The following is a 24,686-nucleotide window of genomic DNA, read 5'->3' as shown; positions in this document are numbered from 1 at the left end:
TACATGACAGGTACCTAAATATATATATGAAGAGAAAGAGTCACCCAAATTCTTTTGGAAGAACAAGCACCATCATAAAGACACTGGCTCAGCATTCCAGTTCAGAGCGGTGATCCCTTTATCCCGCAGCATCACAGACACGCTAAAACCACACAGGCAGAAAAGCAGCAAGCCGTCTACTTTGAAGCCCCAGTCAAGGAATCAAATTAGGGAATCCTGTCTATATGAGCTCATCTCATTTCAGTACAGAGAGGAGAGTTTGGGGAGCTGTAAAGAAGAGCATGCGCCAAGGAACAAGTATCACCAGTTAACATCTACCCAAAAGGACAGCAGCAGAAAAGGCCATCCATACCTTGCTCAGAGTCTGCAATTAGACTGCTTTCAGCTGGGTGGTGGTGCACGCCTTTAATACCAGCACTTGGGAGGAGAGGCAGGCAGATTTCTGGGTTCGAGGCCAGCCTGGTCTACAAAGTGAGTTCCAGGACAGCAGGGCTATACCGAGAAACCCTGTCTGGAAACAAACAAACAAAAACAAACAAAAAAAAAGACTGCAGCCAGACAATCTTAACCTGGTCTCTACCAATAAGACATGGTGGACAGTGCCACTTTTAACTTGGGGATGATAGGAGACCCATGCGTCAAGTATCAGGGAATGACCCCCAGTTCAAAGAACACTTCTGCACTGCCACCACCGAAGCACCCAAATGAACCCCTACTCCTTTGCTGGTCTCCCCACTTTTCTCCTAGGCCTAGGAACAAGCACTGAAATGTCTTTAAACTGTGAAGCAGTGGCTGGAGAAATGGTTTATTGTAAGAGAACTTCCTGCTCTTCTGGAGGTTCCAAGTTTCATTCGAGCACCCACAACCAAGCAATTCACAGCTGCGTACAACTCTGGCTACATAAGCTCTAAGGGCATCTGCACTCCGAGTGTCACACACAGATACAAATCAATAAAAAGTAAATCCTAAAGAGGAAATCAGACCATGGGAGTCTGAGCCCCAAACCCTCTAACAGCTTTGCACCACTCCACAGCCAAAGTGCAAATTCTCTCCCCAAGGTAAAGCCCAGTGCTATCTGGACCTAAGCCACCCCTCCACACAGGCCCCATTGCTCTCCCTCACCTCTGATCACAGGCCTTCTGTCTGCCCTGACACTCACATCTCAGCCCATTTCCAGGACTCCTCTATGCCTAGGTCTTTGCAAGCAGGCAGCCTCTACATTCCAGACTGCTCAAAGGTCACCTCTGCAGAGATGCCTGTCTTGACTTCAGTTTCCTCCCTTCCAAAACCACATCCTATCCCCAAGTTATGCATAACCTTGACTTATCACTACCTGGCACACAACATGACATAATCACCTGTCTATCAGTGATTATCAACTAGGGAGGAGCTTTTTACAAATATAAAAGCTCCAGACCTCACCCAAATCCAGAATTCAGGAGAGCAGAACCAGGTTCTTCCAGTTCACAGACACCCCCTCCCCCACCAGACAACTCTAAACACAGCCAGGACTCAGGGCAGCCTACAACAGTACTTTCAAACCCTGGTGCACACACTACTCGTGAGAGTGCTGTTAAAATGCACACTCTATTTCCACAGCTCTGCCATGGAACCTGAGGCTCTGCAAGTTCCACACCACACTGACTGGTGCTGTTAGGTGAAGCATTTTGCAGTTGCAAGGGCCTAAAACTGTGCACATCAACAGGACTTCCTACAAGTATGTAGAATAAAGTCCTGAATCAACATCATGCAACAGAGTGGACACCAACCCATGTGGCCACCAAGCATCTGAGACATAGTAATGTTAGCAAAGAGCTGACTTCATTCTTGGGCTACAACTCTGACCAAAAGCCAAAAGCGCTGTTCCCCACCATGAAAGGCCTCTGTAAATTCTTGGCCTAAGCAGCCTTCTACAGCCTGGATGGATAGGAAAATTCCACCAAAGGCCTAGTTGATCACCAGCCCAAGAGTGGATAAATATTTCCCTAAGGTAGGGACACAGATATGGAAGACTGGATTAAACCACCTTGGAGCCTCTTACACCAGGCTTCCATTCAAGACCCTTTGATCCACATCCCTGACCACATGTAAACAGTCCCGGTCTTCCTGTTCTCTATATCATTGCCATAGATGCTCTGATCACATGTAAGTGGTCCCAGTCTTCCTGTTCTCTACATCATCGCCATAGATGCTCTGGCAGACATGGCCTCACGTCACTGATCTGCCTGGAGAACTGGTTTCTCCCCACGGAACCACAGATTCTTTCAAAGAGAAGAGATGTCTAATCCCTTCACCTAACACACAGCAGCAGGTCCCAAATGAACCACAGCAAGAGCTGGGATGCACAAGGAGTGGTATAGTAACTGCACTACTAATCATAAAAGAGAAACTGAATTCAGCTGGAGGGAAACCAATTCCACCCTAACTGATTCAAGACATTCCAGAGACACCAATTCAGATTTCAGGGCAGCATAAAATGATGGCCTGTTAACCTACTCCCTTCCAAGGATACACTGAGAAAAAGGGGGCATCCTTCTGACCATAGATTCAAAATCTGTTAGCCTGGGATTCTGAAGGAACTGGTTTACAAACAAGTCACAAAGGACTACAACTCAGAATCAAATGCAAGGCCAGTTCCCACTGGAACTGCTGGGCGCAGCCTGGCCCCATGAACAGCATCCCCTGGGAGTCTGTACAGTCTAGATGTTCATTCTCCTTTTGCAGTTAAAACAGCAAAGCGATTTCCAAGGTAACCAAGGACAACAGAAGAAGAGACTCATGGCCATGGAAGGAAAAAGTTAAATTTTAATACTTAAGAGTCAATGTCAATTTTATTTTTAAAACTACATCAATGCCAAATAAGCAGGGTAGGAATGAATAGAGCTATGAAGAAGCCCTAACAGCAGGAGTGTCCCAAGAATGCACACAATGTTTCTCTATTTCCAGAGTATTTTGAAGTAACCAGAGGCTTAAATAAACTAAGATACAAAAGTCAAAGCTGGGAAGTGGAGGGTGGCGCAGCTCAGTTTTCAGATTTATGCCACAACTACTTATTTTCTCCCTTATTTCCAAAGCACAAAGCTGACACCAGTTGCGCTTCTGCACTTTGCAAACTGTGCAAAGTAAGTCACCCAGAGAAAGTCATCAGGAAGTGAAAAGTTTCAAACCAGCTACACTCTCACCTGTTACCAAGACAATAAGCTCCTTAGAGAGATTGCATGGGGGCTGGGAAGGCAGCTTAGGGGGTCTGGTGCTTGCTACACAAGCTTGTGAACCTGCATGGGGATCCCCAGAATTCAGGGGAAGCAGAAACAGGCAGTGGGGAACTGATTCAGGAAAGCTTCGCAAGTTCAGCCTCTGTGCTCAGTCAGCACAGGAGCCATCTCACACACACACACACACACACACACACACACACACACACACACACACACACACAGAGGCACATCTAGGGGAAGGGACAATTTCCATTTATATACACACCTTTATCCATTCATCCATTTCCTTCTCCCCTGCTCCATTCTCATTCCAAGATCTATATATTAACTACAGTGAAATCTGGCAAAGCAGCTACCATTTATTAAGTCTACTGGGTACTGTACCAGAACCTTCAGAAATAGACATGATTATCTAGATTGTGAACTGGACTGAAAACGGTAAAAGTGTGTGTGGGCAGGGAGGGTCTCATCCCAATTCATACACCTGGAAAGTGATGGAGCCTGACTTGGAGGTGGCTGATCTAGCAATGGGCAGTTTTGAGAATGCACCATCACTAAGCATTAGAAAAAGCCATGCAGTTTGAGTATGCAGCATCCAGCCAAGTTCAAACTCCACTTGCTGTGTCTATAACCTGAACTAATCTCTTAGCCTCAAATTCCTCATCTGCACATCAGGGATAGATATTAAACACAACAGTCTGATACCTGTAATACAGGCCAGGCACTGGCGAACCACTGACATTCTAGCTACAGGTGTGCAAGCCAAGAAAGCCTATTTCAGTCAGAAAAATTACAACGGCTAGACATATCCTCCATTGGGAGCAATCAGGTTTGCCAAAGTTAATCAGATAAGTTTACTAATTCCATAACTCATTTAAGTAGAAGACCAGGGACTAGTTTATTTAGTCGTATTTCTATGAAATTCATAACATTTTGTATGTCACAAAATCTACTCTAATGTCTCATCTGACCATAAAAAGACATTTGCTTAAAGTCCAAGTATTGTGAACATGGTGTGTTACTTACTACACTAGAGAGAGAACAACATTTTGTATTGGAAGTGAACATTAAATAATGTAGGAGGAGAAAGAAAGCATTATTTTAAGTAATCCACACTGAGTCCTTTCACCCTTCAAATTAGTTCATATACACTATTATCTTAGAGCGGTGCTGGCTTTACTTAAAATGAGATAAGCCTGCAAAGAGTTCAGGTTTTCCCTGTTTCCAACTCAAATCCATTTTCTGCTTAGGAGGCTGAGTGAAGCCAGCCTGCAATTTAACAGAATGACCAAATCCAGTCTCTCTTTAATCTACCCAGTAACTGAGCTCTTGGGTAATCTCCTGCACTGCATGGAAAAGCAGCTTTGGGTTCATCCAAAATAAACTAAAATTAATCAGAGAGAGGCCATGCCTACTTTAATTGCAACTTGTATTTTCCTGGCTTTCCAACATCTGCCAGTATTACTGATACCTAACTGATTCAATACAATGAGAGAAGCGTCCTAACTTTATAAACATGGGCTTTCTTTTAAGGACATCACACACAAGTGTTCTTTACAGAGGGAATCCTACCCTTTTGTATGCATTCATTTTCATAAGCATTAATGATGTATTTTAGAAACACTGTGACGATCTTCCTAGTGCTTTTCAAGGGCCCTCATGGGGGAGGGGCTCTCATCCCCCTCATCCCCCACCTGCCTCATTAAAGGCATCAGTGGCACCTAAAGGCCAGGCTGAGAAAAGTGGACTAAAGCAATCTGCTCTCACTGAACTCCCTAGAAAAGATTTACAAGATCTTTTGGAAGAGAGGTGAGAGAAAAGAAAGGGGGGTGGGGGGGGAATGAAGGAGAAGAACCGATACCCTAGCTCACTTCCAAGAGCAGGATGCTGAACCTAGTATTTTTCATTGAGTCTAGTCCTGACTGTGTAAGTCTACACTGACAAATATTTTACACGAACGAAAAATAGTCTTGTTTTTTTTTTTTTTCCAGGCGAAACCTAATAGCGAATGCTTTGTTCAAGCAAGGGGAAAGGATGTAATGACATAGCTTAATTTAAAAGCTCTCTGAATACCAACCTCCAGCACAAGTATTTTAAAATATCTACCACATCTTAAAATTCTGAGCAAAGGAAATGTAGTAATCGGTTCACTACTGCTACACGTGTGTGTGTCGTTCTCCAGCTACCTATTGTGAGTCCGGCTGGACGCACAAAGCCCACAGAGCCGAAAACACGAAACTCTAAATTCTATTGGGGAGGTAAAGAAAATGATGTAAGTGAGGCTTTCCCAAGCTATGGACAGCCGCGGTCTCTGGACTCACACAGCCTCTTCCAAGCCTGCTTCAATTTTCAACCCAAACTGCTTCCTTCTCGCAGTCCCTCTTCCCCAGGATCTGGCGAGCTCGCTGCTTAGCCACTCAATACAATCACCATGCACCGTGCAAAGGAGCTGACCATACTATCAACAGGCACCACACAGGTAGTCCAGAAGTGGCCACCAAAGACCTTTTGGACCTCAAAGGGCCGGTCCTCCTCTGCTGCACGTAGTGGGAACTGCCAGGCCTCCCAAGATGGGATGGGCACCCCTGCCTAAGCAGCTTGGGTTCCCCTGGATCTGCTCTGCATGTTGGCTCAGAAAGCATAGCTGCCCCCGCCAGGCTACTTCTGGAACGAGTCGGAGAGGTCCGCGCAGGGAGACCCATCACTCCGGGACCGCGGAGCTCGCAGGGGTCCCCGGCTCGCATCCGCCACGGATTCTGCAGCCGAAGTTGACCTCTCTGAGGATGGGAGCAAAGAACCTGAAACCCTGCGAGGAAAATGGGAACAGACAGGAGCGTTCCCCAAAAAGCCCCAAGGTGGCCAAGCAGCCTCTCCCTAGAGCAGGGAACAAAGGGCTTCTGTGTCGGGCACTGCTGGTCCGGCTGCGTCCGGCTTTGGGGGACCAGAAACTTTTCCCGGGTGAAGGCGCAGGCGGAGGGCACTGGGTATCTGGCACCAGGCGCGGAAGCCTAGCGGGTCCCCAGGGCGCAGCGCGATCCCCGCGGCCCTAGCCTCCCGCCCCGCGCCGGCGAAGCTACCGCTCACCTCCTCGATGGCCGCCACGGTGTTCCGGCACTGGGCCGTGCGCGTGGTGAAGCTAGAGGCGGTGGGCGCCTTGTAGTCCTCATGGGTCTCGGCCACGAATTCCGACACGGAGATCTGGTCCGGCATCGCCGGGGCGCCAGGGCGCGGACTGCCGCCGCCTAGGTCGCCCACGGCGCGGGCTCCGACCCCGCCGCCGCCGCCGCTTGGGGACTCGGACAAAGGGGAGCGCGGGCGCAGAAGTCGCCGCAGGGCGCGGGAGCCTCCGCGGGACGCCCGGTGGCTGCAGGGGCGCGTGCAGCCCGCAGCTCTGCCTGCTGTTCTCCGGGAGCTGAGGCTGCCGCGTCCTCTACGATCGAGCTCTGACGCTACCGCGCACAGCCAGCTGGAACTGCGCGCCAACCTGCCGCTTGCCCCGGCGCCTTCTGCGGAGTGGGGCGGGACGCGCTTGGGAGGGGGCGGTGGCCGGCCAGGCGGGGCGGGGCAAAGGCCTGGCCGCCAATCGGGGCGCTCGCCGCGACCTCGCAGTCCGGAAGCGGAGCCCGCAGGACAGAGGGCGAAGTGTGCTCCGGGACTGTCCATGCCTGTGGGCCGCCGCATTGTGTCTCCCTTATCTACATGCTGTGGTTTGAGGGCGCGCCCTCTCCTGGGCTGCAGTGCCGGACTTCCACCTCGCACCCGCCATGACCTCTAGCGATATTACCCATGTTCTGTGTGTGCACCTTCTCACAGCCTTAAGGAGCCAGGGGTAAAGGCAGGTATTTTGCATAGGGAGTTGACCATGGTACAAGCAGCCTGGGAATTCAAACCCATGACCTTCAACTTGGAAGAATACTCCAACCCCTAGTAAGCATCGTGTTCCCTAAGCTTCTACAATTAGGGACACTCCCAGTTACTTGAAGACAGTTTTAGGGTGGTAGGGCAGGCTTCACCCTGAGAAAAATCATAGAATGCACTGATGTGCTGTGCGAAGTGGGGGATACCCAAAGAGAACCAGAGGTAGAGCATGGGGGGGGGGGGTATTGTACCTGATGGTTCTCAGAGAGTACTCCAACCCACAGCTGACTGATCACAGACAAAACTGGGCCAATAAATCATCTGAATTAGGACATTTTCATCTATATCTCATTCAGAAATTCTCAGCTGTATTTTAAAAACCCAGAGGTTCTGAAGACACTAGTCAAAAATCACACCCTCTAACTCCCCGAGGCAAGAGGCATGGTTGCTGCTACTGCCAACAACACAGCCTAGAGAAACTTTACAAAAACCTTTTGTGTGTCTGAAAAGGAGGGAATGTGAGGGACATTGTAAACCCAACATGGGAAATAAAAGTGGTCTCCTGCTGCCATAGGACAGTAGACCAGTCAATCTTTTTAAGGCTCCCATGTACAAATCTGCTGTATGAGGTGGCAGCTGGGGTCAGACATTATGTATGGCTTCTGGTATTTTACCAGCACTGCCTGTGAATAAGTTCAGCCTTCAAAAATAGCTGTGTCACTGGGTAGCTTTTATTCCTGCATTAGGCAATAAACTGTAAAACCCAAAACTCTGCAACTCTCTGCCACTTTCCACCGTTGTGAACATCCTTCCATTTAGTGTCTCAGGGACACACCTATCTCAGCATGTATAACTCGAGGGTATTGTGTTATAGTACAGGCTCTCCTTCACAAGGGAATTTTCTGATCTCTCTGCCCCTCTTCCCACCTATAAGTCCTTTTGTTCTTCTCTGAAATTGAAGAATATTCCCTGTAACTTCTCAAGGTTTTATTTTTGGAAACCTGGTCTCTGTGATGCCTTGGGAAGTTAAAAGAAAGTAGTGTTTTTCCTTGACATAATATAGTACCAGTCAAACGATCAATGTGTCAAACACACCCACAGACACACACACACAGACACACACACACAGACAAACACACACAGACACACACACACAGAGACACACATACACACACAGACACACAAGACACACACACACAGACATGTACACATAGACACATATACACACAGACAGACACACAGAGACACACACAAACAGACACAGACACCCACACTGACACACACAGGCACATACACAGACACACAGACAAACACACAGAAACACACACTCAGGCACATACATACACACAGACACATACACAGACCTGTGGAGGCCCAGAGCAAGATATTGGATCTCCTGAAGCTGGAGTTACTGGCAGTTGTAAGCCCTGGTACATGGGTGCTGGGAACCAAACTCTGATCCCAGCAGAAGCGGTAAGTGCTCTAACCATTGAGCTTCTCTCCAGCCACACCTCATCCACTTTGAGCTTAGACCAGGCCAAACTCAATGAAATGCACTCAGCACGTGGGACAATTCTTACTAAAATGCCTTTGTACACACAGTTCCTGCATCTGGACTGCCCTTCCCCTCTTTGAATGGAAAACGCCTACTGACCCTGTGAAACCTTGTCTCTCTGTCTCATTTGTGTAGCCTTCCCTGTCCCCCATACGTCCTTCTTAGTCTCACTAGCGACCAGTCAGTAAGAACTATATATACCTTCCATTTGGAGGCTCTATTATGTTCCTCGTGGTTCACATTTTTTTTGTTTGTTTTGTTTTTCGAGACAGGGTTTCTCTGTATAGCCCTGGCTGTCCTGGAACTCACTTTGTAGACCAGGCTGGCCTCAAACTCAGAAATCCGCCTGCCTCTGCCTTCCAAGTGCTGGGATTAAAGGCGTGCGCCACCACGCCCGGCTGGTTCACATATTTTTAATGGCCATGCTGGCCTAATTAGGGTCAGATCACTAGTACTGTTTCCCACTATGTATTAAAAACACCAGTCTCCAAAAGTTTAAGTGGTCCAGTCATGATGGTTCACCCTTCCAATCCTAGCACTAGAGGAGCTAAGGCAGAAGAATCTCAAATTTGAGTCCATGTTTGCCTCCCCAGGACCGCCCTGTCTCATAGAATGAATGAAGAGGCCTAAGTAGCTTGTTCTAGGTCCAGTACCTGACAAATGACAGATTCAGGACTCAAACCCTGTTCTGCCTGACCCAGATCTCCTAGATACTGTCACCACTGCTTGGCTCTGTCCCCTTCCAAAGGGTGTGGGAAGCCTTGTCAGCTTCATCTCAGGGTCCCCTTGACACCCAGCTTCTCTACACTAGACTTCTTTTTTCTGGGAGCCATTGAAGTTGACTAAATTGTTCCCATTGGAAGGCCAAGGAACAGACTAACAAGGCTCAATTCCAAGATACTCAAGAGCCACCCTATGGTGCAACACTAAATGTGAGCCCTAGATGGCAGTGGCACACTACTCAATTGCTGCTTCTGCAGCCTGAAGGACTATTTTTCTACTGGATGAGTCTGGGACTTCTGTTCACAGACCTCCAACATCAGAGTTCATAGATGGAAGAATTCATATGCAAGTGAGTGACCGAAAATATGTGGAGCAGAAAATTGATATCAAGAAGATAGGGTGTTTCCCTCCCCCTTGTTTCCATGGGAGTTCACTTGCTAGGTTTCCCAGAGACTGTCTCAGTAAGGAAAGACCCCTCAAAGTGTAGAATTTAGCCAAAAAACAGAAGCACCCCCAAAAGTGTCACTTGTGCACAAAGCTATGCTTTAAACTCATGACACAGACTTCAGGGTCACTCCAGCGTCACCTGTAGCTGTTAAATGTAATCGACAAGTCATGAAAGTGTATTTTCTTTGATTCAATCTAAAATTAACACAAGGCCCTACAAAGTCTTCGAGACATGTAGCCTTTTTTGGAAATGCAGCCTAGAAACTAGTCCATTGTCCTTTCTAAGCTGGTTATTTACCACAGGATGGACCACAGCGGGAGGGTACTCAGAAGTGAGCATGAGCAGAAAGCCGCCTGGACAAAGGGTACAGAGAGGAGGATGGGGCAGGAAGGAAGGGTACAGAGCCGAGGATGGCGCAGGAAAGAAGCGTGCACAGCAGAGGATGGGGCAGGAAGGAAGGATGCAGAGCCGAGGATGGGTCAGGAAAGAAGGGTACAGAGTCCAGGATGGGGCAGGAAGGTTCATTATTAGGAGACCCTAGGATCGCCTCCCCACAGAATCTTCTCTGCAATTTTCTAACCATAGGAAGAGCCATCAGTGACAGTGACAATGCAGATCTACACATGCCCTGAAACTGCATCAGATACCATGCACACAGCATGTACATGCCTGCGGGCACTCGCGCACGCGCGCGCGCACACACACACACACACACACACACACACACACACACGATATGACAAAGCTGTGTGGATGGTAGCAGTGTCCCTATCCCTGACTTTAATGTCACTGTAGCTGTGCAGGACAGGACCAGGGGCTGAACCTGAAGGACAGATGCATGGACCCAGCTGCAGCTTCCCTTGGGTCTGTCATTACTCAAACATCAAAACTTTTATTTTATTTTTTACCCAGCTGCAGCTTCCCTTGGGTCTGTCATTACTCAAATATCAAAAGTTTTATTTTATTTTTTAAACAGGGCTGTGGGGAGACAATGGCTTAGTGCATAAAATATGCACAGTTTAGGCATGAAGACCGGAATGCAGATCTCTAGAAGCATGTAATAGCTGGGCAGGTATGGCAGTTACCTGTAATCCCAGCATCTGAGAGACAGACGGGACATCATCAGGGCCAGCTGTCTGGCCAGCTTACCTGGAATCAGCAAGCTACAGTTCAGGAGACCTGGCCGCAATAAATACAGTGGAGAGTGGGGTAGGGAGACACCCAATGTCTACCTTGAGCTGTCCACACATGCACATGTGCCTATACATATGGAAACACACATGCACAGTGCATATGCATACACATGCAAAAACATTAAAATCAGAAATGTAAAGAAATCTGTAGGCCCGTGTGTCTGTGACCAGTCCATTCTTCTGACCTCACCTGAGGTTTGTAAATCCGGCCCTTTCCTCTCTACATATCACCCAGCTTTCTCAAACTAGCTTGGCCTGAAGGAAACCCATCACTGCAGTGGTCCTGAATTCCAGGGCCACTCCATGCTAGAAACTGGGGTCCTCCTTAGCATCTCCTTCTATGTCCACTTAAAACAATGATTCTCAACCTTCCAAATGCTGCCACCCTTTAATACAGTTCCTCATGTTGTGGTGACCTCCAGCCAAAAAAAATTATTTAACTTGCTACTTCATAACTGTAATTTTGCTGCTATTATGAATTCGAATATAAATATTTTTGGAGATAGAGGTGTGACAAAAAGGTCATAACCCTCAGGTGGAGAACTAATAAATTTGCCTTGCTGCAGTTGGGGCTTGTTTCTCCATCTTTAGACGTGACAAGAGTTCAGGCTCTTGACAATTTTCATCTTGAGCAATTGACACTGAGAATAGACCCAAAGTCCAGACCCATCACCCTGTCCAGGAGCCTTTCCCAGCACAAAAGTCACCTGGCATTGTACCCTGTGGGCTGGGTACCTGCCTTACAGGGTAGCCCTATGGTGGACACAAGGTTTGTCTTCGTAGATAATGTCCTCCTCTTTATGGAAATTTTAGATAAACTCAGTGTCTGAAGCAAAAGACATGAAGATTTAAGGAGAGTTTCAGGCTGAAAGACAAGCAGTCTCTAGAGAGACCAGGTTCTATCTGGTCAGAACCAACTAGCCAAATCTGATCCCCTAGTTCCAGAGCCAGGGCTGGCTCCAAAAGTCCACTCAGCACCTCTCAGGCATTAGGCACCAGACAAGAGGCCTGGAGCAACTTCCAAGGGAGCAGTTGGCCATGTGATAGGGGAGTTTGGAGTTTAAGGACATTTTGTACCTCAGCTGCTCTTCTCACCCACAACTAGGACCTGTGTGACATATGTGTGAGCCCACAAGTCACACAACTTCCCAAACCTCTGCTCCTTCCTTTGTGAAGAGAGACTAACTAAACACATGCAGTACTAAAATTCCTCCTCTGGGGAGACAAAATGGTACAGTTCCCTCTAAGGTCTCAACATCAAACGGAAACAAGATTTGCCAAAGTTCATTCTGTAAAACCAATGAGTTTATTGAGCTTCCATAGAGAACATAAGGTGGAGGTGTTTGCAGTAGTGTGGGTGCTCCTCACCCAAAAGGCTGCTCATAGAAAGCCTTTATCTTGCAGGGACCAGTTCTTCTCCATAGCCATATGGATGACGGAGCCCCGCCCCTAGTCTTCCCAGATGTCCTGGCCATCTTGGAGGGTGTTTGTTTAAGCCAGGATGGGGCAGTCTACCTCAAACCCACAGATGTGCCTGCTAGGATGCAGGAGATAAAGAACAAGCAGGGACCAACCACACCCTAACTCCTCTCATCTGTGTTTGCAGTTGTATAATCTACTGGTGCACAGAGATAGCCAACAAGTTTGGATTTTAATTGATGCCAGATACAGTCAAGATAACTGGCCAAGATCAGTGGTTATGGGGGTAAAGAGAGGCTGGGCAGCACTTTCTTCACTGGGGCCAGTTGGATACTAACTAGGATGGATTTTGTTAAGCCTGGAACGGTGCTGGCATGGAAGAGGTGCACAGTGAGGGTTAACTGTGGCACGGAGCTTGGGTAGGAGGTCAGCAGTGAAGACAGTCAGTCCATTCAACAGACACTGTGCTCAGGGGCCAGATCCGTGTCACAATGGTGGCTCTTGTCAGGATTTCAGGCTCCACTTTGGAAATGGATATTGGGGGTCGGCTGTAATATGAAACTATAGCCTGTGGGGATATGGTCTCTGAAGGGGTAGAACAAAGTCTTGAGGAATGATGCATTGGGGTGGGCCCCTCACTCTAATGGAGACTTCACACTCAGTCCTTCACTGAGCCACATCTGACATCACCTAGGGCAGATCTCTTAGAGACAGTTCCTCAGCTCAGAGTGGCTGAGCAATGCAGCCAGAGCTGGCAGGGTGTGCTGGTTTCTTCTCTGGTGTCTGTGACCAAATATCTTCAAAAATCAACTCATGGGAGAAAGGGTTTCTATGGCAGATGGTTTAAAAGGATGCAGTCTATCATAGCAGCAGGAAGCAAAGAGAGATGAATACTGGGACTCAGATGGCTTTCTTCTTTTTATGCTCTCTGGAACGCTAGCTGGGGGAATACTGCTGCCCATATTTAAGGTAGGTGGCTCTTCCCATTTCAATTAACCTGACAGATAATCCCCTGAAGACATACCCTGAGGCATATCTCTATGGTGATTCTAGGTCAGTGGGTCTCGACCTGTGGTTCTCAACCCCTTTGGGGGTGGGGTGGGGTCATCTATCAGATATTTACAATCCGATTTATAACAGTAGAAACATAAAGTTTTGAAGTAGCAACAAATAACTTTGTGGTTCTGGTCACCACAGCACAAGGAACTGTATCAAAGGATTGCAGTGTTAGGAACGATGAGAAGAGAATCGCTACTCTAGATCCTGTCAAATTAACAATGAATATTAAGCAACCACAGAGGGTCAATCACAAATCTCTTCCAATGGAAATCCATCCATACCTGGCCCACTGAGTCTCACTGAGCTGATTCTTATAATTTGGGTAGAAGAAAAGTTGCCACCAATGTGTCTCCCCAGTGGGCACAGACTAACGACAGGGAGATAAAAATGCCTTTCCTGACCTCCAGTAACCACTGTGAGCATGGCTTGTCAGGGGCCTTGGAGTGAAAAAGGCCAACATTAGGCACTGTAACTCAGCATGGAGATGAAGGCCCCTTCAGGTCTTGGGGCTGAGCAGAAATCAATGTCAGAGGATCAAAGGAAGAAGAAAATTCTATCATGCTCAGGGCTGCATGGAAGGAATGGAGATCAGAGAGCAACAGTCCAGAGATGCAATTACACTGCACAAGTACTTAGAACTGACTGTTCCCTATGTTTGTCTCCAGCCTTGAAAGGCAACTCTGTTAACAATGGTGTTCATGTTCAAGGTGTGGTTAATCCATTATTCCTGCACTAGCTGTCAGAGCGTGGCAGCTAAGGCCAGGACTGTACAAGGCTTCCATTTGGAGTTTCAGCTGATACCTGCTAGTGGAGATCTCCCAGGCCCAGAAAGACAGACATGCCAGATAGTCCTGAGGTAGCCTCCAAGTTCTGAATGGAACCCTGCTTAGCTCACTGTGGGACCTGGAGGAGAGATGCCTAGTCTGACCTGGAATGTTCATACAGGTTACCTGAAGCTGGTAAGGGGAGTTATGGAGCTTAGGCTGCAAGCAGGGACACCTGGGGAAGAACAAAAGCATAAGATAGAGGAAAGATGATCAGTGGGAAGGTAGGGGAGAGAAGGGGAGGGAAAGGGGAGGGGAAGGTTAGGAAGAGAGGAGGGAAGGGGAAAACAGGGAGAGGGGAGGGAGAGGGGAGGGGAGAGAGAGGGGAGGGAGAAGGGAGGGGAGGGGAGAGGAGGGGAGGAGAGGAGAGGGGAGGAGAGACAACTGCCTGGGCCTTGCTGGTACTTGTTAAGAAGCTATGAGATGAGCCAGGGTGCAGGTCAGTTAGAGGTCAGAGGGAGGAAGGAAGGAGACTAGACTGACATCAGAGCTTTCTCCCTCAGCCACACAGACATGACTGGCAAACACTCCCTAGAGCATTCTTTGTCATAAGAACTGAACATCAATCCCGAGAGATGCAGTCAAGCAATTTTGGGGTATGGAGAGCAGTATGCAGAATGTGTGATACACAGACATAGGTACATACATTCACAAGACTAAGATATATCTAAATAGCGACATGAAAAAGCTTGGCATGCTTCTGTATATAAGAATAAGGCACCAGGCAGTAGTGGAGCATGGCTTTAATCCCAACAGGAGGCAGCAATAGCTGAATCTCTGAGTTTGAGGCCAGCCTGGCTACAGACTGAGTTCCCAAACAGCCAAGGCTATCCAGAGAAAGCCTATCTCAAATAAATAAATGAATAAATAAATAAATAAATAAATAAATAAATAAATAAATAAATAATAGAAATATAGGAGAGAGATGAGAGGCAACCTCTTTAGGGGTCCCCAAGAGTTCCAACCTCAAGCTACAGGTGACTTCTAAGATCTGGTGATAAAACAGGCCCCTGAGTTGGTCTCTATCAACTTATTGCCCACTCATTATGAGGAGGGAGGCTACCTGCCAGTGTTAGGAGCCCTATATAGAGGGCCCAGGTAGCAACAGCCCACAAGAACCAGGGCCTGCCAGCTGCCACCTGAAAACACACAGAGAAAGCTGCCCTGGCCACAGCCCAGATTCTGGGCCAGCTGATCAACTGCGTTCCTGAGCGACAGGAATGCTGGGAGAGCAAACATGAGTTTAAGGGTAAGCTTGGGAGGAGGTCCACTGTCTGAAGGCACACCAGTGGGGACCTGTGGGGAATGTGACTGCTTCCTGAGAAGTCCTGGGCTGCTGACAGTCACTAAGAGCTCTTCAACAGTTACAGACAACATTTAAAACAAAAATAAAACAGGCTGGAGAGATGGCTCAGTGATTCAGAGCACTGGCTGCTCTTTCAGACAACCCATTTGGTTCCCAGCACTCACACAGAACCTCACAACTGTCAGTTTCTCCAGTGACTCCCTCTTGTGCCTTTCAGAGGTACTGCACTCATGTGGCACACCTACATACATGCGGACCAATGCTTATACACATAATATTAAACAACCCCTTAAAAAAAAAAAAAAGCAGAAGCCAGGCACGGTGGCATATACCTTTAATCCCAGCACACAAAGATACAGCCTGATCGACGACAGCCTGTATCTACATAGCGAGTTCTAGGTCAGCCAAAGTTACATAATAGAGAGACCTGGTCTGCGTTTTGAGAGAGAGAGAGAGAGAGAGAGAGAGACAGAGAGAGAGAGAGAGACAGAGAGAGAGGGCGAGGGCGAGGGAGAGGGCGAGGGCGAGGGCGAGGGAGAGGGAGAGGGAGAGGGAGAGGGAGAGGGAGAGGGAGAGGGAGAGGGAGGAGGGAGGGAGAGGGAGGAGGGAGGGAGAGGGAGGAGGGAGGGGAGGAGGGAGAGGGAGGGAGAAAGCATTGGGCTTAAGTAAAGAAATGGCCCACTCATCCCATCCTATTTCCCACCATGCCAACTGCTGGTCTCCAACACAGACTGGTCAACAAGTAACAGAGGGAGAATCAGTCCCAAGAGTTTCTCAAGACACACTGAGATAGGTGCTCAGTGCTCTCAGCTCTCTGTCTGTTTGTCTGTCTGTCTCTGTCTCTCTCACACACTCACACAAACACACACACACACACACACACGAGTACATCTCACTGCCTCCTCTGCCCACTCGCCTACTCCAGATTTGTTAGTGAGGTTGACCTGCCCATCTGAGAGCTGGAATCAGTAGAGGAAGCACAGCAATTGACTGTCTATGGTTTTGTATGAGAAAAGAGAAACTTTTGGTCTCAGAAAGGATGGCATTGCTAGGAGTACTGGGGTGGGGTGCGGTGGGGTGGGGTGGGTTCCCATCATGGCAGGGACTATGAGGAAGTCACCTCCCTCAGGGTGGGGAGAGAGCCCTTAGGGAGCTCACCTGGGACTGCAGTTGACCCTCTGCTTTGTGATCTGAGGCCAGTTTGGAACCTAGGAGAGTCTAACCCACAGTTCACCTGCTTTAAAAGGTCTCTGATTTGTATGGGATATCTTTTCTCATAGCAAAATATAGACCTAATACATCAATGTAAGTTAAACCTTCTCTTTACCAAGGGAGGGACTTAGAAGGGCCACGCTGTTCCTGCACTTCTACTCCATCCCAGACCCCCTTGCCCCATTTTGGTCCTCAGAGCCAGACCTTTAATGAGTCCCATGTAGAAGGGTCTGTAGCAGTGACATTACAGAAGACTATCCTATGGGACAATTGTTTCCTCTTTGTGTTTCCTCATGAGCTTTAAATAGACGGCCAGTCACAGTGAGACTCTCCCTGCCACCAAGACAGTGCTGTCCCCTGTCTCCAGAAGACAACTTGGTGAGTCACACAGAACCATGAACACTATCCCCTTGGCCAGCATCTCCATGCCTCCTACTGGCCCCTGTAGCTTAGGGTTTCATCAGTACCAAGAGTGTGTTTTAATGAATAGAGTCCCCACAGCAGTTCATCAATTAGTTTCAAATTGCACCCAACCCACCCACACACACCTTGTGAGCTTGGGCTGAGGCCACTTCTCCAGAAAGAGCATTGGCTGCCCTTCCCACGTCTGTCTCCTCTGCTGGTCAGCGACTTGTCAAAGGGTAGAGGGAAACAGCATCTGAAGTTAGGAAGAAGAAATGACTTTCGTGTCACCGACCTGCATTCTTTCTATATATTTGTTTTCATAGCAACAAACCAAATGTTTTAAAACAGAAACCAGAATTGATGTGAAGCACTTTCATCACCTGTCTTCCACAGCGCAATTGGCACCTCCATATTAAGTCCTGAGTGTCCTCTCCTTCCTCCTTTTGGGGGTTTCTGTTGGACAGTTTTCTCTTTTGAGATACTCACTTGCAGCTGAGAAAGAACCTTTCTTCCATAGTAACAAGACCCAGAAGTGAGTAATCCAAGACAGCAACATGTCCTTATTGCCATCATAAGAAAAGAGCCAGGTCCCCTTCAACCGCACAAAGTGGCACAGACCTAGGAAATTCCCAGCTCCTGCTTTCCCCACAAAGCGATCTCAGTGACATTTTCCAAGTGAGGAGGCAGGAGAGTAGGTACTGTCTGTCTAGGCTAGACTGATGAATAGAATTTCAAAGCACACTCATGGCAGCATGTGTAGACACTGTCTTGTGGGGCTGCTTCTTGACTTTGCCCCAGAAGACACAAGCCCCACAGAGCCTCACCCAAGAGCCTGAGTTCAACTAAGTATTAACTAACTCTCTTCCTTACTCACAGATACAGCTCAGTCCTGGGCAGAACAGACATGCTCATGGGAATTCAGAGGGAAAACTGTTAGCAATGAGATGGGTCCTATCCTTCCTGAGGGAGCTGGTTACAATACTCAGGAAAGGCAACCTCTGAAGAACAAACATGGCATGCTTATGCAGCAAGGAGAGACCTGGCCCTGAAAGAGCCAAAGAGGATGTTTTAAATAGGAGAGTGACAGAGAAGATAATAAAGAGACCTGTAGATGGGTATGAACAGGAACACCAGCAGCAGATATATCTGTAAGGAACTGATACATCTTCCAGCAGTTAATACATCTTCCAGCAGCCAGGGATTTCAGAAAGAGGTGAGGGCAAAGAACAAGAACCAGTGCCTATGGTTCGTGAGGTACCGGCATCCTTGGAGCTTTTGAGGCTGACTCTCAGAAAACATGTGTCACCAACCCAGGTGGAGATGGAAGTTGTTGGGTAGAAATTAAGAAGTCTTCATTTGTAATAGTAGTGTCTGCCTTCTCACCATCCCTCAGCAGCCCAAGAAAGTACTTCAGGCTCCAGCTTAGCAAGGCTTAAGCAACTGCTACTAATATGAAGAGATTTATTTTTAAAACAAAATCTCCCTTGTAGCTACAAAAATAAATCATATTTAGGTTTGCATGTAGCAAAGTTGGTCAAGGGCTTGCCTAACTTTCATGACACTCTGGGTTGGGTGCTCAGTGCTACATAAAACTAGGTATGGTTGCACACATCTATAGTCCCAGAACTCAGAGGTGGAGGCAGGAGGATCATAAATTTAAGGTCATCGTCATCCTCTGAACAGCAAGCATGAAGCTTGGGTCCACTTTGGGCTATATACACCCAATCCTGGAAACAAACAAACAAACAAACAAACAAACAAATGACACTTGTAAAAATTCAAATAAGCCAAGCAGTAGTGGTTCACACCTTGAATCCCAGAACTTGGGAGGCAGAGGAAGGTGGATTTCTGAGTTTTAGGCCAGCCTGGTCTTCAGAGTGAGTTCCAGGATAGCCAGAGCTATACAGAGAAACCCTGTCTCAACCCCCCCACTCCAAAAAAATTCTCCAGATGGTTCCAACCCCCTCAGGAGCCTCCCATTGCTTTTTAATAATCATATACCTCTCTCTCTCCCTCTCCCTCTTCCTCACTTCCTTTTTGGGATATTTTTTCACTCCATAGAATTCCCTAGAGACCCTTTATGGCTAAGCTCCATTCCACAGCACCAGTGCATGGCAGCTGAATTACCAAGTCACTATTGAAAGATGGCCATTACACACAGTCATTTTGAACACTTACAAAAAGGTGTATCTGTGAACACGAGTTTCCATGTCTCTGGGATAACTGCCTGGGAGCACGATGGTTGGACCTCACAGCAATTGTATGCTCAGCTCAATTGTTTGTTTTAAAATTTTATTCATTTACTTCTTTCATATGTGGAGTGTATGAATGTGGAGGTCAGAAGACAAATTGAAGGAGTCAGTTTTGCTACATTGATCCTGGGTTTTAGCCTCAGGTTATCAAGCACCATTACCCACTTAGCCATCTTACCAGCCTGTGTGCTGTTGGACATTGGGCTATACACAGACAGTCTGGTCTCCAGTCAAGCTGAGGTGTAACCCCGGGACCCAGTGGTGATAATTCACCTACATGGGACAGAAGTTCTCTCATGTCTCCTGGAACTCTGGATCCTTTCAAAGTTACCACCCCCACAGCCCTCAAAAAAGAAGCATGGCTTTAGTCACATAGGCAATGCCCCAAGCTTCTGACCTTTAGGTTAAACTCCTCCCCAGTTACCTAGCAACAGTAAAGATAACAGCATACCATAAGAGGGGCTATTTGGCCCTTCCCCATTCTCTTGCTCTCTTGCTCTTACTCCCCTTACACTTACTCTCTCCTCTCCTCTCCTCTCCTCTCCTCTCCTCTCCTCTCCTCTCCTCTCCTCTCCTCTCCTCTCCTCTCCTCTCCTCTCCTCTCCTCTCCTCTCCTCTCCTCTCCTCTCCTCTCCTCTCCTCTCCTCTCCTCTCTCTCTCTCTCTCTCTCTCTCTCTCTCTCTCTCTCTCTCTCTCTCTCTCTCTCTCTCTCTCACATCTCTTACTCACTCCCTCACTTTCCCCTCCTTCTCTTGTCCACCTTTAGTAACAGCAGTGTGCTATGTTTTGTTTCTTACAAAACAGCTGAACTGTTTTCTAGGAAGGTGAATTAGGAGACCTGAACAGATAGCGAATCTATACAGAGACATAAAAGGGGGATTTATTATAGTGTCTTCCAGGCTGTGGTCTAGTTAGTCCAACAATGGCTGTCTACCGGTCCAGGAATCCAGTAGTTTTCCAGTTCATGAAGATGGGCATCTCTGCTGGTCTTCAGTAGACCCTGGAATCCCAAAGACATAGAAAGCCAGTGAAGGAATGAGCTTGACAGTGAGAGCAAGGGTAAGCAGGCAAAGAGCAAAAGCTTCCCTTTTCCATGTTCTTTCTATAGGCTGCCACGGGAAGGCGTAGCCAGATTAAAGGTGGACCTTCCCATCTCAAAGGATCTAGAGTACAGGTTGGTCTTCCCACCTTGGAAAACCTGAATTAAAAGAGGGACTTCCCACTTCAAAAGAAAAAAAGTTCTCATAGATGTTCCCAGCAGCTTGGGTTTTATTTCATTCCAGATGAAGTCAAGTTGACAACCAAAAGTTGCCATTACAGGTAGCTGAGACATTGTACATCCACACCCACAATTTATGCGAAATTCAGTCACTGTGAACCTTTGCCAGTGTTTGGTGTGTCACTGTTTTTATTTTAACCATTTTGACAGATAAGCAATGATAGTTCACTATGGGCTTTATTTGATTAAATATAAAGAGAAGGGGCTAGAGAGATGGCTCAGTGGTTAACAGCATTTTATGCTCTTCCAGAGGACAGGAGTTCAGTTCCCAACACCTCCATCAGGTAGCTCCCAACCAAGTGTAAGGCCAGCTCCAGGAAACCAACTGCCTCTTTACCTTCCATTCACTCCATTCAATTGCGTGCATCTACACACACGCGCGCGCACACACACACACACACACACACACACACACACACACACACAAACACACACACAAACACACATCTCTACATAATTAAATATCGGGGAAAATTTAAATAAAACATTCACTGATGTAAAGTGTCCAGGGAAACACTTTTTATGCATTCATGCTAGAGGTGTACAGTGCATGTGTGTCTGCTGCCTGTGGAGGTCAGAAGAGAGCATAAACCCCACCCCCCTCATCTGGAACTGGAGTTACTGTGGTTATGAGCAGGTGCTGGGAATCAAACCTGGGTCCTCTGTAAGAAAAACAAGGACTTTCATTGATCCATCTCTCTTGTCCTGGAGAGCTTGTTGGTTTTTGTATGTTTGTCTGGATTTCTTGTGGTAGTTTTTGTGTTTGTTTTTTGGTTGTGTGTGTGGTTAGTTGGTTGGATTTTGGTTTTTCAAAATCCACAGGGTTTTTCTGTGTAGCCCTGGCTGTCTTGAAACTCGCTCTGTAGACCAGGCTGGCCGTGAACTCAGAGATCTGTCTGCCTCTTCCCCACACTCCAAGTACTAGGAATAAAGGTGAGAGGGCAGCCACAACCATCACCACAGCCTGGCTGAAAAAGCTTGTCTTTTATCTGCATGCTCAGGTGCATTCTTTAGTTTTCTTAGTTTATTTAGTTTTCTTTAGGTTCTTTCGTTTTCAGGTTAGACTTAACTTTCTGTCTTTAGGGTCCAGTCTCCTGAGGTGCCGGGTGTAAAGCCCTGCCAATGCAAGACATTTTTCAGTTGATTCATGATAAAACTAAACCATCTCTGTTCATCTCCTCCCCACCTCCTCGAGTTATTGCTGATCTCCCTGACACTCACACAGTCATGTGTGGATCTACGGAGGATAACCTCCCTCCAGTATTAACTGAACACAGCTCTTCATGGTCCCCAAATGCCAATAAAAGCAACATCTAACTCACTGAACTACTTTTCTTAGTGTTGCTGCGTTAAACGCTATGATCAGAAGCAACATGGGGAGGCATAATTTCATTTCATTTGGCAGCTCACAGTCCATTATGAAGGAAAAGAAGGCAGAAACTCAAACAAGGCGGGGACCAAGAGGCAGGAACTGAAGCAGAGACCATGGAGGAGGGCTGCTTATGGTCTTGCTCCTCACAATGTGCTCAGCTTGCTTTTTTTTTTTTTTTTTGAGACTTATTTATTTTAGCGCATTTATTTATTTATTTATTTACTTACTTATTGCTTCTCTGCATAAGATGTACATGCTATGTCCAAAGCAGCCATGAGAGGTCTCCAGATCCCCTGAAACTGGAACAACAAATCTTTGTGAGCCACCATTTCAGGTTAGATTGTGTGGATTCTGGGAGTTGAAACCTGGTCCTTTAGAGGAGCAGCCAGTGTTAACCACTGAGCCATCTCTCCATCTCCTCAGATAGCATTTTTTTATACAAGCCAGGCCCACTAATCACAGTGGCTGGGCCTTCCCACACATCAACCATTAATCAGTAGAATGTCTCACAGACTTGCCTACAGGACATCTGATAAAGGCATTTTCTTAATTCAAGTTCTTGATTCTTAGATGACTCTAACACATGTTAAGCTGTCAAAACCACTAACCAGCATACCCCCTATCGAATAGGTAAGAGAATCCGTCTTGTTTTACAGGTGAGCAAGCTGGAACCCATACAGGGTGTTGCAACTCACCACAGACTAAATATCGATGGATGTCAGAATCCCAGAATGTGTGTCTGTTGTACAGCTGATGTCTTCTATCTGTCCAGTTGTCTGTCCGGTCTATCTGGCCACCCTTTCTAAGGTGCAAATCACAAGTTTCTTTCAGGCTACAAGGACTCTCTCTGATCACTGATTTGAGTATCCAGACTGAATCTGTCTCTGTCAAACAAGTTAAAACCTTTGACTGTTCCCTGTGCCTGAGGATGTATAAACTCTGTAAGCTGAGTCAGATCCACCTAGTGGGAAACTAAATAGCTCTCACTGGCGCCTATTTGGACCTGGGGCTCGGGCATAGGAATGCAAAGACAGGCCCACCCCAATGCCCCTTCTCAGGTGCCCTACCCAGCTGTTTTCTTCCTTCTAACTCTGGAGCATTGCTCCCCAGTCCCTTACTTTTCTAATCTTCCTTCCCTAGTGAACACAGTCAACATAGATTTTCACACTCAGACACATGACTCCCAGCCCTGATGTGAGCTAAGATCAGTTAAGTAGAATGTTGAAGAATATTCATGAGGCCTGGCAAGATGGCTTTAGTGGGCAAAGGAGCTTATTACCAAGCTTAATTGATCCTGTGGACAAATGTACAGGAAAGAAAGAACGGACTCTAGCAAGATGTCCTCTGACCATGCACACCACCCATGTATACAAATACATAAGCAAAATGTTAAAAAAAAAAAAAGACATAACCGTGGGCAGGTTCCAGGTCCCAAGGTTCTGGTCCAATCCCCACATGCTGGGAATGTTTAAATCATCTGGGTAATTCTAGTATGGCTTCAAGGATGAAAATCAACTTCACAATCTGAATGAAAAATTAAATAGTATAGGGGGCCTAATGACTCCTAAAGCATTGGGAAGGTTTTTATTGTAGCTATAAGGAAGAAAGAAGACAGAGGAAAGAGGACAGAGTGAACTTGCCGACAGACTAAACCATGTGAGGAGAGAGAGAGAGAGAGAGAGAGAGAGAGAGAGAGAGAGAGAGAGAGAGAGAGAGAGAGAGAGAGAGAATCACTGACCAAGAGAGGTGGCCAGGGCCAAGAGAACAGCATAAACCAAATGGCTGAGTTATACAGGAATCAGGCTTGGGGAAGGGATTCTAAGGTCTAGCTTCCAGGAAAGAGAAGTTTAGGGTAGGGGATGAGATGAGAAGTGCTAGGAGGAACCATAGGTACTGAGAGATGCTGGGAGATCTGGGAGGAGCCATAGGTACTGAGGGATGCTAGGAGAGCTGGGAGGAGCCATAAGTACTGAGGGATGCTGGGAGAGCTGGGAGGAGCCACAGGCACTGCACAACACTCCTCCCTGGTCTCCTAGAGACCCTAAGTCTGTTCTTGGATGGTGTGCTCATGTCTTCCCCCTGAGCAGGGGGGCCTGGACTCTGGAAGGTAGATTCTGCTGTCAAGGGAGGCAGCAGGGCTAGTGACAAGCTTTCTTCTGCCCTATAAAGCAGACGTTTCTGTACCTGTATCTGTCTGCCACTGATTCTTTCTTCAAGCAAAAACCCTTCTGGGTTTTAGACTGGAATCCCAGAACTACGGGCCCAGCCACCTTGTACAGTGCCTAGGTCTTGGCACTGGTCCTGAACTGGGATTTTATTGTAAAAAGGAGGCAAGAATCCTCCCTGGGGTGGCAGACATCTGCAGAAAGATTTAACTACCCCCGTCTACCATCAGAGAATGTTCAGAAGCCACAGCTGGGCAGCAGGGTCCTGAGAGGACAAACACCTCTGTACACAGTGGACACGTGGTTCTGGCTGTGTAGTGTCTGACCTAGTCTGGGCCCCTCTGGAGATCTGGGAGTCACCCAGACCTCACAAATAAACTCCCATACTACTTCCATTA

The 24,686-nt window shown here is 47.3% G+C and overlaps 1 pseudogene; it reads right to left on the bottom strand.

The window, feature by feature from the left end:
• Window positions 1-6,591, bottom strand: part of LOC147001151 (hippocalcin-like protein 1) — a 58,307-nt pseudogene extending 51,716 nt beyond the window's left edge.
• Window positions 6,592-24,686: the final 18,095 nt, after the last annotated feature.

Source organism: Mus caroli, unplaced genomic scaffold, assembly GCF_978045245.1.
Source record: "Mus caroli unplaced genomic scaffold, Mus_caroli_1 scaffold_14, whole genome shotgun sequence".
NCBI classification, from domain to species: Eukaryota; Metazoa; Chordata; class Mammalia; order Rodentia; family Muridae; genus Mus; species Mus caroli.
Note: the sequence above shows the minus strand (reverse complement) of the source record. Positions and strands in the feature narration are given on the sequence as shown.